A 13,448-nucleotide genomic window follows, 5' to 3' on the forward strand; every position below is an offset into this window, starting at 1 on the left:
TCATAGATAGTGTGTCTCCCTCTCTCACAGCAGACACTCATATGTAAATATAGCTACTATCTTCCACCACAGACAGACACACCCAGTTCCATCTCCCCACCACATTTCATTAATAATGCACATATGCAGGGCTTTAATGCCGACATTGTAACACACACACACACACACACACACACACACACACACACATTCACACACACACACACACACACACACACACACCAGTTATCCAAAAGACAGACCTTCAGCCTCAGTGTCTGTTAGATGGAGCTCTGATCAACACTTAACTGCTTTGTGCAAGCTTATGAATATATCTCTAACGAAAAACGTAACCACACACATAAAAAAATACATATCCACCCATACTCTCTCTTCCTGTCTGTCTTCGACATTCTCACTCCCTCTCACACTCTCTCTCTTTCTCCGCCCACTCGAAAGCCCAAGCGTGTAATCGTGTTTGTTGCGTACACATGTGTTGATGTCATCATTGTGAACATGTGAGATATTTCCCCCATGGTTCTTCAGTGAGCCGTGGGGTCTTAGATGTACTGTACTAGTCTCTACCTATCAGTACAGGGCTCGGGTCGTCATACTATGTTTGATCTAGGTGTTTAGAATGACGTGATTCAATGCTGTTCAAGGCTTGTTGAAAATGTAATACATTGGTATCGATAGAAGAGCTAGAGAGGGATCTATAGTATGGTGATTTATAGGCACCCTTTAATACAAGGCAAAGCCTAATAATGGTGATACCTTTTAGTATAATAACCCCTATAATATTTTTGATAATATACCAAATGCAATAGGATTGTCATGTGAATGTGAGCCGTAACAACACCCGTTTCATTGTTACATTATGTCTAGATGTTCAGAGCTATACATGACATTAGCCCTGAGGATGTCAATCAATGGCCCAAGACAACAAAGCTCCCATCATTGAACCAGAGATGACCATAGACGCCCAGGGACCGGTCCTCGGAACAGGGCTGTAAATTGGAGGCTGTCTGTTGGATTTTGGCTGCATTGGAACGAGGGAAAACATGGATTCGAATGGCAGACGATCCCCACTGAGGATTGGAATGAACAGAAGGGGAAAGGGGTTATGATCTTTCCTATCTTTTATCTCCAAACACAGCCCAGTCATATTGAGGAGATGGACAATTGTGACTAGGTTACAGTCATAGCATGTGTAAGGCAGTGTCTTTCCTCCCTAGGCAGTGAGCGGTGTGGTTTAGGTGGCGTGGCCCCTTTAAGAGCAGCCAGTGAAGCGCTCAGTCCTGTTGGTGCTGCTGCTGCTGATGGCATGGCTGCCAGTTGATTGGCTGTGGCTGTCAGGGTTGAGGTGCTGGAGGGATGCGGCTACGTATCTCCCCCTCTCTCTCTCTCTTTCTCTCTCTCTTTCTCTCCATCTCCCTCTCGCTTGCTCGCATCCCTCTGTATAATCCACATCTAGGGCAGGCAGGCTGAGAGGCAATCCAGTGCTCAGCTCCTCTCTGCAGGCTGAGAAAAGAGAGAGAGAAACAGAAAGAAAACACTGCTTCTCAACACAGTAGGTGAAACAGGAGGAAGAAAACGGGTTTGGAAAAAGGGAAGAGAAATACAGAGGAAGATTTCATCTGAGGATAACATTTATATATATACATATTGTTTATATATATATTTGTATACACGCATATAGATATTTATATATATATATATACATATATCTCTGTATATATCTGTGTATTTGTGCTAGTCTGTTTATATTCATATTTTTATATATATTTGTGTGTGTGTAAATATATATAATATATAAACATAAATGAATATATATATCTATGAATTTATATACATATCACTGTGAAACAAGAGAGGCGAGAGGAAAATTCTACCATCGGGGCTGGTCTCTGATTGTGTGATCGTATACAATATTTTCAATATAATTTTCTTTGATCTTCAACGTCAAGAGGAAGGAAGACTATGTACTCATTTTGAATTTTTTTGTTTTCCTGTTGCTACTTCTCCCACCCCCCTCGCTCTTTTTTTTTGCATCTGAGGGGAATGAAGAGAGGAAAGTAACAGGATTTGGAGAAAAAAGGAAAATCAGTCGAATTGCTGTGATTAGTGTTATTTGCGTCAGTATTAGCGCTCTGCGAGCTGATCGCTGCGTGTGATCTGAGGAGGCAGCAGAGAAAAAGTGCCACACCACGCCGCTCAGCCAGCACAGCCAGCACAGCCAGCATGCACAAACACCACCACTGCTGCAAGTGCCCAGAATGTTACGAGGTGACTCGCATGGCCGCCCTGCGCAGGATGGACGCCCCTCAGTACCAAGAATGGCAGGCCGAGCCCTATGGATACCCGGCCGGGTACGGGCCCGGGGGCGGGCAGACCTTACCCCAGCCTCCAGCCTCGGGAGGAGGAGGAGGAGGAGGCATGGGAGGAGGAGGGGGCACTCTGGGGAGAAGTAAGGGCAAGATGATGTCTTCCGGGGGTCCCGGAGGCCCAAACCCCAAGCTCCAATCCAAGGGTGGCCCCAAGGTGAATGGCAACAACGCTGGTGGTCAAGCAGGTTGGTGGCCGGAGTGCACCTGTTCCAACCGGGACTGGTACGACCAGGTAACTACCTCAACTTCCTCAGCTGGCCTTATGGCCTTCCATCCCAGGCCTCTGGGAGCGTAAGGGTTAGGCAGAGGGGCAGTGAGTGAATGGGATTTGATGTGAGATTGTTGGGTTGAAACAGACATGAGTGTATACACCTTTTAGAGGTGCTTATTTGTCTTGGTGGAGACTGTTGTGCTGTGGTGTGGTAGAGAGTAACCAGAGCTGTCTCATATTGACTGCTTCATCCCAGCCTTCTGCTCTAATACATATTATCTGTTCATACTCATTAATTAATTTAGGGAGTAGTGGGCTGTTTCCTATTAATTTGTCTACCATACAGAGCAGGCCAGGTGTCCTATATTCACTTCAACATAAGAATGTCATGCCTTAAGATCAGATAGGAATGAATATTGCTTATTTATTTGATTTCATTGAAGGCCTATGTTAACAGACTAAAACAGCCCTGCATTCGTTTTCCTTCAACAGCCACAGAGAGTGAAGAGGCGATTCATTGAAAGCTAAATTATACTAAAGATGGCTCATTACACTGCAATGTAGACACATTTCTCCTCCATCGGCCCTTAACAAAAATACATTTTGCCTGACATATATGATGCATGTTTCTCACAGATTAACTAATGAAAGGGTTGTCTCTCATCTGGCAGATTTCAGAGAGAGAGAGAGAGAGAGAGAGAGAGAGAGAGAGAGAGAGACTGAGAGAGCGAGACTCCATTAGATGGTTTATTTCTTTATGTGGCTGGTTATTCCTTAAACTAAGTACATTGCTCTGCTATGGAGGGTTGGTTGAGATGGAGGGGTTGGACCAAGCTGACTGATGAAAGGGAAGAAGCATCCATCCTACTGGGTGAATATGATACTGTAACTAGGGCCATTTAAACCGGCACATGCTTTATATTCATCATTTACCATTTCCTTTATATTCCTGGGGCCTCTTGTCTCAGTCTTGACATATCTCTTTTGACTAAAGCTAGGAACACAATCTGTAATTAGGCAGGGTGCGTGTGTGCGTGCGCGCACGAGAGTGAGCTGGGGTGGGGGAAGGGCCGCTGTGTGTGTATGAAATAGAAGAAATGGCTCTCTGTGTGTGTGCGTGTCTGTTTAGTCCCATAATATACACGCTGTTCGAAGCTACTGTGTATGTGTGTGAATGTATTTGAGCAGAGATCATAGAACGGCAGGAGAGAGAGACAGCATGGGGGTAAAATGGAGGCTGAAATCTCACTGGCAATGTTGGAGAAATTCTACTGAGCACAGAGCACAGATGAACAGCAAACTAACTGATATTACTAGCTAGCCTTCCTCTACATGAACCAGGGAGGAAGAGGTTTCATTAGTAAAGGAAGCATCATTGAGTAGCCTACGATTTGCTACCTTGACATTGTGCTGTAATAATAATCTACGGTATATTCTAACTGGTCCATAACCACCGTCAGCTGCGCACGGGCCAATCAGGCAGATTTAATTTCTCAACTTTAAAACCTCACAGCTGTTTTGATAACGTAAGCATTTTGGTGTTGATTATTTATTTGCCATCAGTACAAATATCCTCCTGCCAACTGCTCATTCCCAGCGTAAATGTAATGTCTAGATTGCAAATGAATTGGAACCAATATCTCATGTGAGATGTTTTTCAGCCGCTCATTCATTTATGTAGTGGCTTGTCAATTCATGCAAAGGGGGTGGGTTATTTGGAGCATGCATCATCACATCTTAGCCACAGCCTTTGATAGATGAAATCAATGGAGGTAAAATGATTGGTCATGCTCCTCTTCTATCATCCTGTCAGAGGATCTTTGGGATAGTTTAATGCCTAAAATACCGCATTTACACACATATTACGTGTGTAAAATACAGCATACAAATCCAAACAGTGATCATCTGCAATGTAACCGGCACAACAGCACCGGAAATACAGAGAAAGAATTAGTGATGACAGGAAAGAGAGGTGAAAATGCTAATGTCGAAAAAGAGAGCACTAAACCAATAAAGACAGCCGGCCTGGAGAGGGGGAGGGGATTATGTAAGAGGAGGCAGTTGGTGGTGGTGAGAGGGGATGCTCAGAGAGAGAGAGAAGGAGCCCCATGGCTCTGTGGACAAGCATCTGTCCCTCAGCCTCCTAAAAGGCCCTCTACAGGGTCAGGTTTTAACCCTCTCAGTCTTTAGTACAGCATCAACACAGCACCATCCGCCCCTGCTTGCTGTGGCCGTCCACAGCACAGACAGAGCAGAGCCTTGGATGGAAGTTGGAGCCTCTCTGTTCTCTTCAGTCCCCACTGCACATCCATGGGTGGGAATTTCTCCTCTCCCCCACCACCTTCGCAGCACTCACAAGACGCCAGAGGCCAGGGCAGGCATGGACATGTGGAATGCTCATATTATACACAGTCACACAACCACACTGATCTTTCTGATACATGCATCTTTTGGAAGATTTTTGGGAAACTTAAACTGTTATTAGTAGTCATCCAACATAATCTCTCAAAATAATACATGATTACAGTTGGTTAACATATTTTCATATCTATTTTTTCAAAGGATTTTGATAGCCACAAGTATTCCATCAAAAGTTCCTAAAATGACTAAGAAATTGTTCCAAACTAACCAAAGTATAGTATGTTACCTTCCATTTAACCACATGCCTTTGTTCACCTCCCTCCCCACCATATCTCCTTGAAAGCAAGATAACAGTCCATGGCTATTGTCAGGGGGTTGGTTAAGTTAATTATGGATGGATGGATGTACATGAAGCCAGTTGGGATTAAAATGAGCATTTCCTTTAAACAAGAGCAGTTGAATTTCCATCTGAGAAATGAGGAGACCCTGGCCTAATGGGAGGCTTCTTCACTCAGAACTCTCCCTACCCCCTCAGGCTCCAATCTGTCTGTGTGTGCTCTCCAGCTCTGTGGCTATGATTAGCTTGAAATATTAATTGGATTTTACTTTATTTATTACGAGCAAGATATTAAACATTTTCCAAAATGCTCTCCCAGTCCCTCATGCTCCGTTGTAGGTCTATTGTTTACCAGATGATTGGTGCTCTGTGGATGTACAGGATCACTCTAATGCATGAGCGTTGAGTGTGGGCTTATACCATGAATACTCCCATAGGTGGTTTCCTGTCGAGAGCCTTCAGATTTGGATCAGAAATGTCTCTTGGCCTCTCTCTCGCTGGGTGGTCTTGGTTGTTATTCCTACTCACTGAAACTTTGGATCGCTCTCCAATGTCTCCATTTTCGACCATCCAACCACCAGATGTTTCTACAATAGTTTAATAGGAAATTAACAGTTATTAACAGATAGGCTTTTAGTCCAATTTTAGTTTTTTTAATCAATATCCTTATGATCAAGTTTTTAAAAAATAGTTATATCCACATATCTGGTGTGTTTGCATCATACCAATTTTTTTCAAGGTTAGTACAGTATGTGGAATCTCTGTGCATACAGTAAATACATACATTTTCTTTGTGTGTTTTTGCGTCAATGTGATGATGAGACTTGATGTGATTTTCCAGGCCTCTAACAGGGGCCCAGCCCAAGGAGTATTACAGGAGAGGATTTACAAAGGCTTTTTACCCAAATGTCTTGGGCTCAGACCCCTGCTGTGATTTAGACAGCCTCCATCTGAATGCAGGAATATTCTCATCAGATCAAGAGGGATTTATCTCTGAGCTGATCTCAAAATGGGGAGCAAGGACGAGGTGATGTTGGTATGATAGGCTACACTACAATACACTGGGACTGGAGCATTACAGCGTCCTTATTACAGGAACATGCAATAAGGACACGATTTATGGCCTTTTTTCATTACATACATTCTGAGGTCTATCCATACACCCTGGCCATTGTTACAGACTATTAATTCATGGTAGTCTTTTAAGTGTCTTATCAATGTGGAGGAGCCTATTTGCATATATATTGGGTGTAACGTTACATGTCAGCGTTCTCATTGGCTAATATTCCTCTATCTGATGGGGAAGATAGATGTTCCATCTATATGACATATGTCAGCAGATATCCAGCGTATCATGCTGTCACTGGGGCCTCTGCAGTGGGCTGCTCTCTGGGCTGGTCTCCATGGAGGAGAGGACAGGAGAGGAAAGAGAAGAGAAGAGGAGAGGATGGGATGGGATAGGATGGATGGAAGGGAGATGATGGGACAAGAGAGCATAGGAGAGGGGGGGTGTTAGTTGGTTGGTTTTCGCTGTTTGTCTGGCCTGAGATGTCACCCCTGGGACACGTACAGCCAGTAATAATGCATAGCTTTCTAACAGTACATCTGGAGTGGTACAGAGAGAGGTAAGAAACAGGAGCAGCTAGGTTCCTGGTGGTGAGGCCTGTCTGTCAGTGACTGTAGTGGAGTTGATTGGTGGGGTGCTGCCTCTCCTTTTGACAGAGACGGGTGGCAGACAGAGTGTTGGTCACAGGCCGCCCCAGACAGAGATGGGGTTGGGGTGGATCCCAGGGGGGCCAAACCTCCCCCACTCCATCCTCTATCCTCCCCTGTTATCTCTGCTGACTCTTAAAGGCCAGACAGCTTGGTATTCAGAGAATGATGTCATTCTAAATGCAGTGTGTGTCTGTAGAAAAGGGGGGGATGAACAGGGAAGAAATGGGGATGGATGGATGGAGGCCTACGCGCTCAGTGTGCCTGTTTCTGACTAATCACTGGGGCTGAGTGCTGGATGTATGCTCAGGGGTTACAGAACTGGATGTCCAGAGTCAGCTTGGTGTCAGACAGTGTGGGATGTTCTGTGCTTGGTTTGATACTTAGTGCAATAAATGTACTGTAGGCCTACATATTTTTGTGTTAATCGTAGCTTTTACGAAATGCAATTGCAATATTGTGCTACTTTACACAGTACATGAGACTCGTGGGATCTCAGCCTTGAGCATTTTGGTGTGATAGAACATAGAATAGTAGGTCGGTCTGTTTGTCTTTACTGCCGTGTGCACATAAAGCTGGATTTGGGTAAACAAAAATGGATACATATATCCAGTACAGTGTGTTCAGAGGGACACAGCATTGATCCAGATATGTAGGAGACATGAAATAGATACTGGAGCCGATTGTGGGATCCTACCCGGTCCGCGACCTTTGGTATTGTATAACCTCCATACCAGGCTAGCCAGCAGTGCCCTGCCCCGTGAGAGGAAAGGAGTCGTCCAGCTAGCTGACGTGGTCCAGTGCAACACAGTTACCCCATAATCTTATTAGCTCTGACAATCTGCTAGTCTGGTTAACGGCCATGAGACTTTCTCCCCTGTAAGTAATTTCTATATTGTATTCTTGCCTGTCAGCGGCTGGCTGCACACTGATGCTCACTTGCAGTATCAATTGTCATTGGACAAGGACTTGTGCCTGTCCAATCTGTATTAATATCTATCTATATGTCTCCCCTCTCTGTCTCTTTGGATCTCTTCTACAACATCACACACTAACACATACATATACACACACACATGCACACACACACACACACACACACACACACACACACACACACACACATACACATCTCGAACAGACCTTTGCCTAAAACAAAATGTACCGGACCCATAAAGATTCAAGGGAGGTGAGCAGCACGGTGAATCACTGCAAATGCACAATGAAACAGAGGGGACAAGGTGTGCTGCAATATTTATGTGCACTTTTACAAAAGTAAACTTTTTGTACACCATTAGAAGGGGCAAGGATTCTGTGGTTGAGAAGAGGCCGGCACAGACGTGGACGTCAGAGTGATGGGGATCGTTTGACAGCTATTAGAAAAGTAGTACAGCTTGATCTCTGAACAGTCAGGTGTGTTGGTCTAACACTGACCCTGGACTGAAGCACTGCCTAACCTCGTCTCCCACACCTCCTGTAAAAGCTGCTGCAGCCCCCATGGACTTGCAGTACTTCATTCACAGAGAGGTGGACCTGCTTTGTTTCAAGGTTAGGCCTACTGTAAATATAAATATTCTACTCAACATATAATACAAATATGCTTCTCAGATGCAACCAAATCTGCAGTATACACTACCGTTCAAAAGTTTGGGGTCACTTAGAAATTCCTTGTTTTCGAAAGAAAAGCAATTCTTTTGTCCATTAAAATAACATCAAATTGATAAGAAATACAGTGTAGACATGGTTAATGTTGTAAATGGCTATTGTAGCTGGAAAGGGCAGATTTTTAATGGAATATCTACATAGGCGTACAGAGGCCCATTATCAGCAACCATCAGTCCTGTGTTCCAATGGCACGTTGTGTTTGCTAATCCAAGTTGATCATTTTAAAAGGCTAATTGATCATTTGAAAACCCTTTTGCAATTATGTTAGCACAGCTGAAAACTGTTGTGCTGATTAAAGAAGCAATAAAACTGGCCTTCTTGAGACTAGTTGAATATCTAGAGCATCAGCAATTGTGGGTTCGATTACAGGCTCAAAATGGGCAGAAACAAATAACTTTCTTCTGAAACTCGTCAGTCTATTCTTGTTCTAAGAAATGAAGGCTATTCCATGCGAGAAATTGCCAAGAAACTGAAGATCTCGTACAATGCTGTGTACTACTCCCTTCACAGAACAGAGCAAACTGGCTCTAACCAGAATAGAAAGAGGAGTGGGAGCTATATCTCAGACTGGCCAATAAAAATAAAAGATTAAGATGGGCAGTCTGAGATATGGCTTTTTCTTTGCAACTCTGCCTAGAAGGTCAGCATCCCGGTGTCGCCTCTTCACTGTTGACGTTGAGACTGGTGTTTTGCGGGTACTATTTAATGAAGCTGCCAGTTGAGGACCTGTGAGGCGCCTGTTTCTCAAACTAGACACTCTAATGTATTTGTCCTCTTGCTCAGTTGTGCACCGGGGCCTCCCACTCCTCTTTCTATTCTGGTTAGAGCCAGTTGGCACTGTTCTGTGAAGGGAGTAGTACATAGCGTTGTAAGAGATCTTCAGTTTCTTGGCAATTTCTCGCATAGAATAGCCTTCATTTCTCAGAACAAGAATAGACTGATGAGTTTCAGTAGAAAGTTCTTTGTTTCTGGCCATTTTGAGCCTGTAATCGAACCCACAATTGCTGATGCTCCAGAAACTCAACTAGTCTCAAGAAGGCCAGTTTTCTTGCTTCTTTAATCAGCACAACAGTTTTCAGCTGTGCTAACATAATTGAAAAAGGGTTTTCTAATTCCAAGCGGGCTGTCATGTGTCTTTTACTGAGGAGTGGCTTCCTTTTAAAATGATAAACTTGGATTAGCACACACAATGTGCCATTGGAACACAGGACTGATGGTTGCTGATAATGGGCCTCTGTACACCTATGTAGAGATTCCATAAAAAATCTGCAGTTTCCAGCTACAATAGCCATTTGCAACATTAACAATGTCTACACTGTATTTCTGATCAATTTGATGTTATTTTAATGGACAAAAAAATTGCTTTTCTTTCGAAAACAAGGACATTGCTAAGTGACCCCAAACTTTTGAACGGTAGTGTATGTTTATAGAATTTAAATGAAATGTGTATTGGCATGGGCTGTTTGAACTGCATGTACATGATGTGTGTATACCGGCTTGCCTGCTTTCTGCCATGTATGGTGAGGCCAGGCCATGTGATCCGAATGCTGTTTGTCAGAGTCCCTGCCTGGACCCAACCCTCTGCCTCTCCCAGCCAGCCAGGGAGGAGAGGAGAGAGGGGAGGGGAGGGCTGTTTGTTTGCCTGCCTGCTTTGTTTTATTTAGGGGGTTTTGCTGATCAAGGTAGCGGCTGGCCTAGAAACGGGAATGTGCTGTGCAGGGCTGTACTCCTGATTCAATGATGGAACCATCGTTCCCTTGTTCTGTCAGGAAGAAAAGGGAGGAGGAAGAGGCCTTTCATTGGTTGATGATGGGGGACACGGTCACATGGTCTCGCCCTCCTACTGCTATAATCTATAATGTATAATATGTATAGAAAACAGTGCTGTATGATGTCTGTATGGTACTTCTAGCTTCAACAGTCATCTCCTGTTGCCTTATCTGGGTTCTATTCCTCTATTGCTCTTGGCTGGGTAGGCTTCAGATCAGAGCACTAACATCCTGGCTAGAGCGTACTAGAACACCCACACACTGCCACGGGACTGCATGCATCACATCGATAATGCTGAAGACTGGGCCTATCCCCAAGCCTTCTGACTCCTCTCCTTTTTTGTGGGTGTCCGTGGGCGCTCGCGCTATTGTTCCACTGCTCGTAATTTTAGAAACGCAGCTCTGGCTCCAGTGGATGCATGTATTGTATACTGTAGCGGTGTAGACAAGGCCCTGCAGATCTAGAATATTCTTCACAGTAGAAGGGTGACACATTTATTTGAGTATTGACTGGATGCTGTTATTCATGCAGTATTGTGAAGCTTTAGCTGTTGTCATCTCCAAACATGTTTATGTTTCAGATTAATATTGAGATGCAGAATGAAGACTAAATGCTAAAGCGGAAGAGCTGAAATGCACAGATTTAGAAGTCTTCTTCCATTTTTCTGGAGAGTTGTGTCTTGTGAGGAGAACATTTGGCGATGCAGTCAGTGCATCTCTTCCCATGTGTAGCGTAGTTGCACTGAGTGCCATCTGATCTCGCTAATGCATTATCCAAGCAGCCCTTCAGCCATTTGGTCTGCTGGCCTCTCCATTTCTTTATTTGTTCTTTATTTCTGTCATCATCCTCTCATCTCTTCCTCTGCCTTCTGTCTTTCTCATACATTGTCAGAATCATAAGCTCCAATCAACTAGCTACATGGTATGTTGCAGCAGGCTGCTTCAGCTCTGTGCGTCAGTATAATTAGCACAGCTTTTCTCTGCCATTTTTAGAGGATGTGCACGAGGTGCTGCTTCATTAATATACAGCCGCTATGCCTTTAAAACAATCATGTCTTTTATCTTTGAAGTCTCACTGAATACGTTTTTTTTTTCTAGCGAAATGAGGCCTTGAATAAATTGAATACATTAAACTAAATGATGAAGGTTGATCCGTAGTTGAAATACGTGGATTCCTTTTGACAAATCAAACAATTAAACTGGAAAGTATTTTTGAACCTGCTGTTGATTGCATTTAACATAGAGCAATAGGTTTCAATTATTCATGTTTTCACCGTAATTCCAGTAGTCAGTCTTTTCCATTGCTGTTTCGATTGGTCTAAGTCACTATGCCTCTGAAAAACCACTCCAAATGGGATCAACACAGTAAAAATACCATATAGTCACATACAGTGCATTCGAAAAGTATTCAGCCCTCTTGACGTTTTCCACATTTTGTTACGTTACAGCCTTATTCTAAAATGGATTAAATTGTTTCCCCCCCCCTTATCAATCTGCACACATTACCTCATGATGACAAAGCAAAAAAAGGTTTTTAGAAATGTTAAAAATATAAACTGAAATATTACATTTACATAAGTATTCAGACCTTTTACTCAGTACTTTGTTGAAGCACCTTTGGCAGTGATTACAGACTCAAGTCTTCTTGGGTATGACGCTACAAGCTTGGCACACCTGTATTTGGGGAGTTTCTCCCATTCCTCTCTGCAGAACCGCTCAAGCTATATCAGGTTGGATGGTGAACCTTCGCCCAAGTCTGAGGTCCTGAGCGCTCTGGAGCAGGTTTTCAACAAGGATATCTCTGTACTTTGCTCCGTTCATCCTTCCCTCGATCCTGACTAGTCTCCCAGTCCCTGCCGCTGAAAAACATCCCCACAGCATGATGCTGCCACCACCATGCACCACCATGGTGCCAGGTTTCCTCCAGACGTGACGCTTGGCATTCAGGCCAAAGAGTTCAATGTTGGTTTCATCAGACCAGAGAATCTTGTTTCTCATGGTCTGAGAGTCTTTAGGTGCCTTTTGGCAAACTCCAAGCGGGCTGTCATGTGTCTTTTACTGAGGAGTGGCTTCCGTCTGGCCACTCTACCATAAAGGCCTGATTGGTGGAGTGCTGCAGAGATTATTGTCCTTCTGGAAGGTTCTCCCATCTCCACAGAGGAACTCTGAAGCTCTGTCAGTGTGACCATCGGGTTCTTGGTCACCACCCTGACCAAGGCCATTCTCCCCTGATTGCTCAGTTTGGCCGGGCGGCCAGCTCTAGGAAGAGTCTTGGTGGTTCAAAACTTCTTCCATTTAATAATTATTGAGGCCACTGTGTTCTTGGGGACCTTCAGTGCTGCAGAAAGTTGAGGGGTTCATCTGAGGCAGGGGACGAGGACCGCTCAGGACTACGCGCTGGAGTTCCGGACCCTGGAAGCGGGGTCCTGGTGGAACGAGCGGGCCCTGATCGACCATTTCCGGTGCCACCTAAGGGAGGACGTCCGACGGGAGCTAGCCTTCCGGGATGCCATGCTATCGTTCTCCCAACTGGTGGACATGGCCATCCGGCTGGACAATCTGCTAGCAGCCAGAGGACGTCCTGGTAGGGGTCTGCCCATTCCCACTCCGGACGACTCTGACTCCGAGCCGATGGAGCTGGGAGGAGCCGCCAGTCGAGAGAGCGCAGGAGGACAGCGACAGTGCCACTCTGGTGGCACGAAGGGACAATCCACCTCACATCGCAGTCAACGTTCTTTTGGGTCTGGAGGCGGTAGGCAGGGTACTCACGCATCACCCCAGGTAACGAACACCCAAATGTGTTGAGAGCCCTTTGCGGCGCACTGTACTTTATCTATCTCTTTTACAGATCACTTGGTAGGTTCCCAATGTAAGGCGCTAGTCGATTCAGGCGCAGCTGGGAATTTTATGGACAGGGCATTTGGACACCTTCAAGGCATTTCATTGGTTCCCCTAACCATTCCACTCCCCATCAGAGCACTAGATAGTCGACCATTAGGGTCCGGGTTGGTGAAGGAAGTTACTGT

General features: G+C 44.7%; 1 protein-coding gene across 1 annotated transcript in view; it reads left to right on the forward strand.

Moving 5' to 3' along the window:
• Window positions 1–13,448, forward strand: part of LOC311107717 (disks large homolog 3-like) — a gene marked incomplete at its 3' end in the record, with an annotated part of 100,177 nt that overhangs the window by 44,684 nt on the left and 42,045 nt on the right. The window lies entirely within an intron of this gene.

This window comes from Coregonus lavaretus (genome assembly GCF_964263955.1).
Source record: "Coregonus lavaretus genome assembly, chromosome: 32".
NCBI lineage: Eukaryota > Metazoa > Chordata > Actinopteri > Salmoniformes > Salmonidae > Coregonus > Coregonus lavaretus.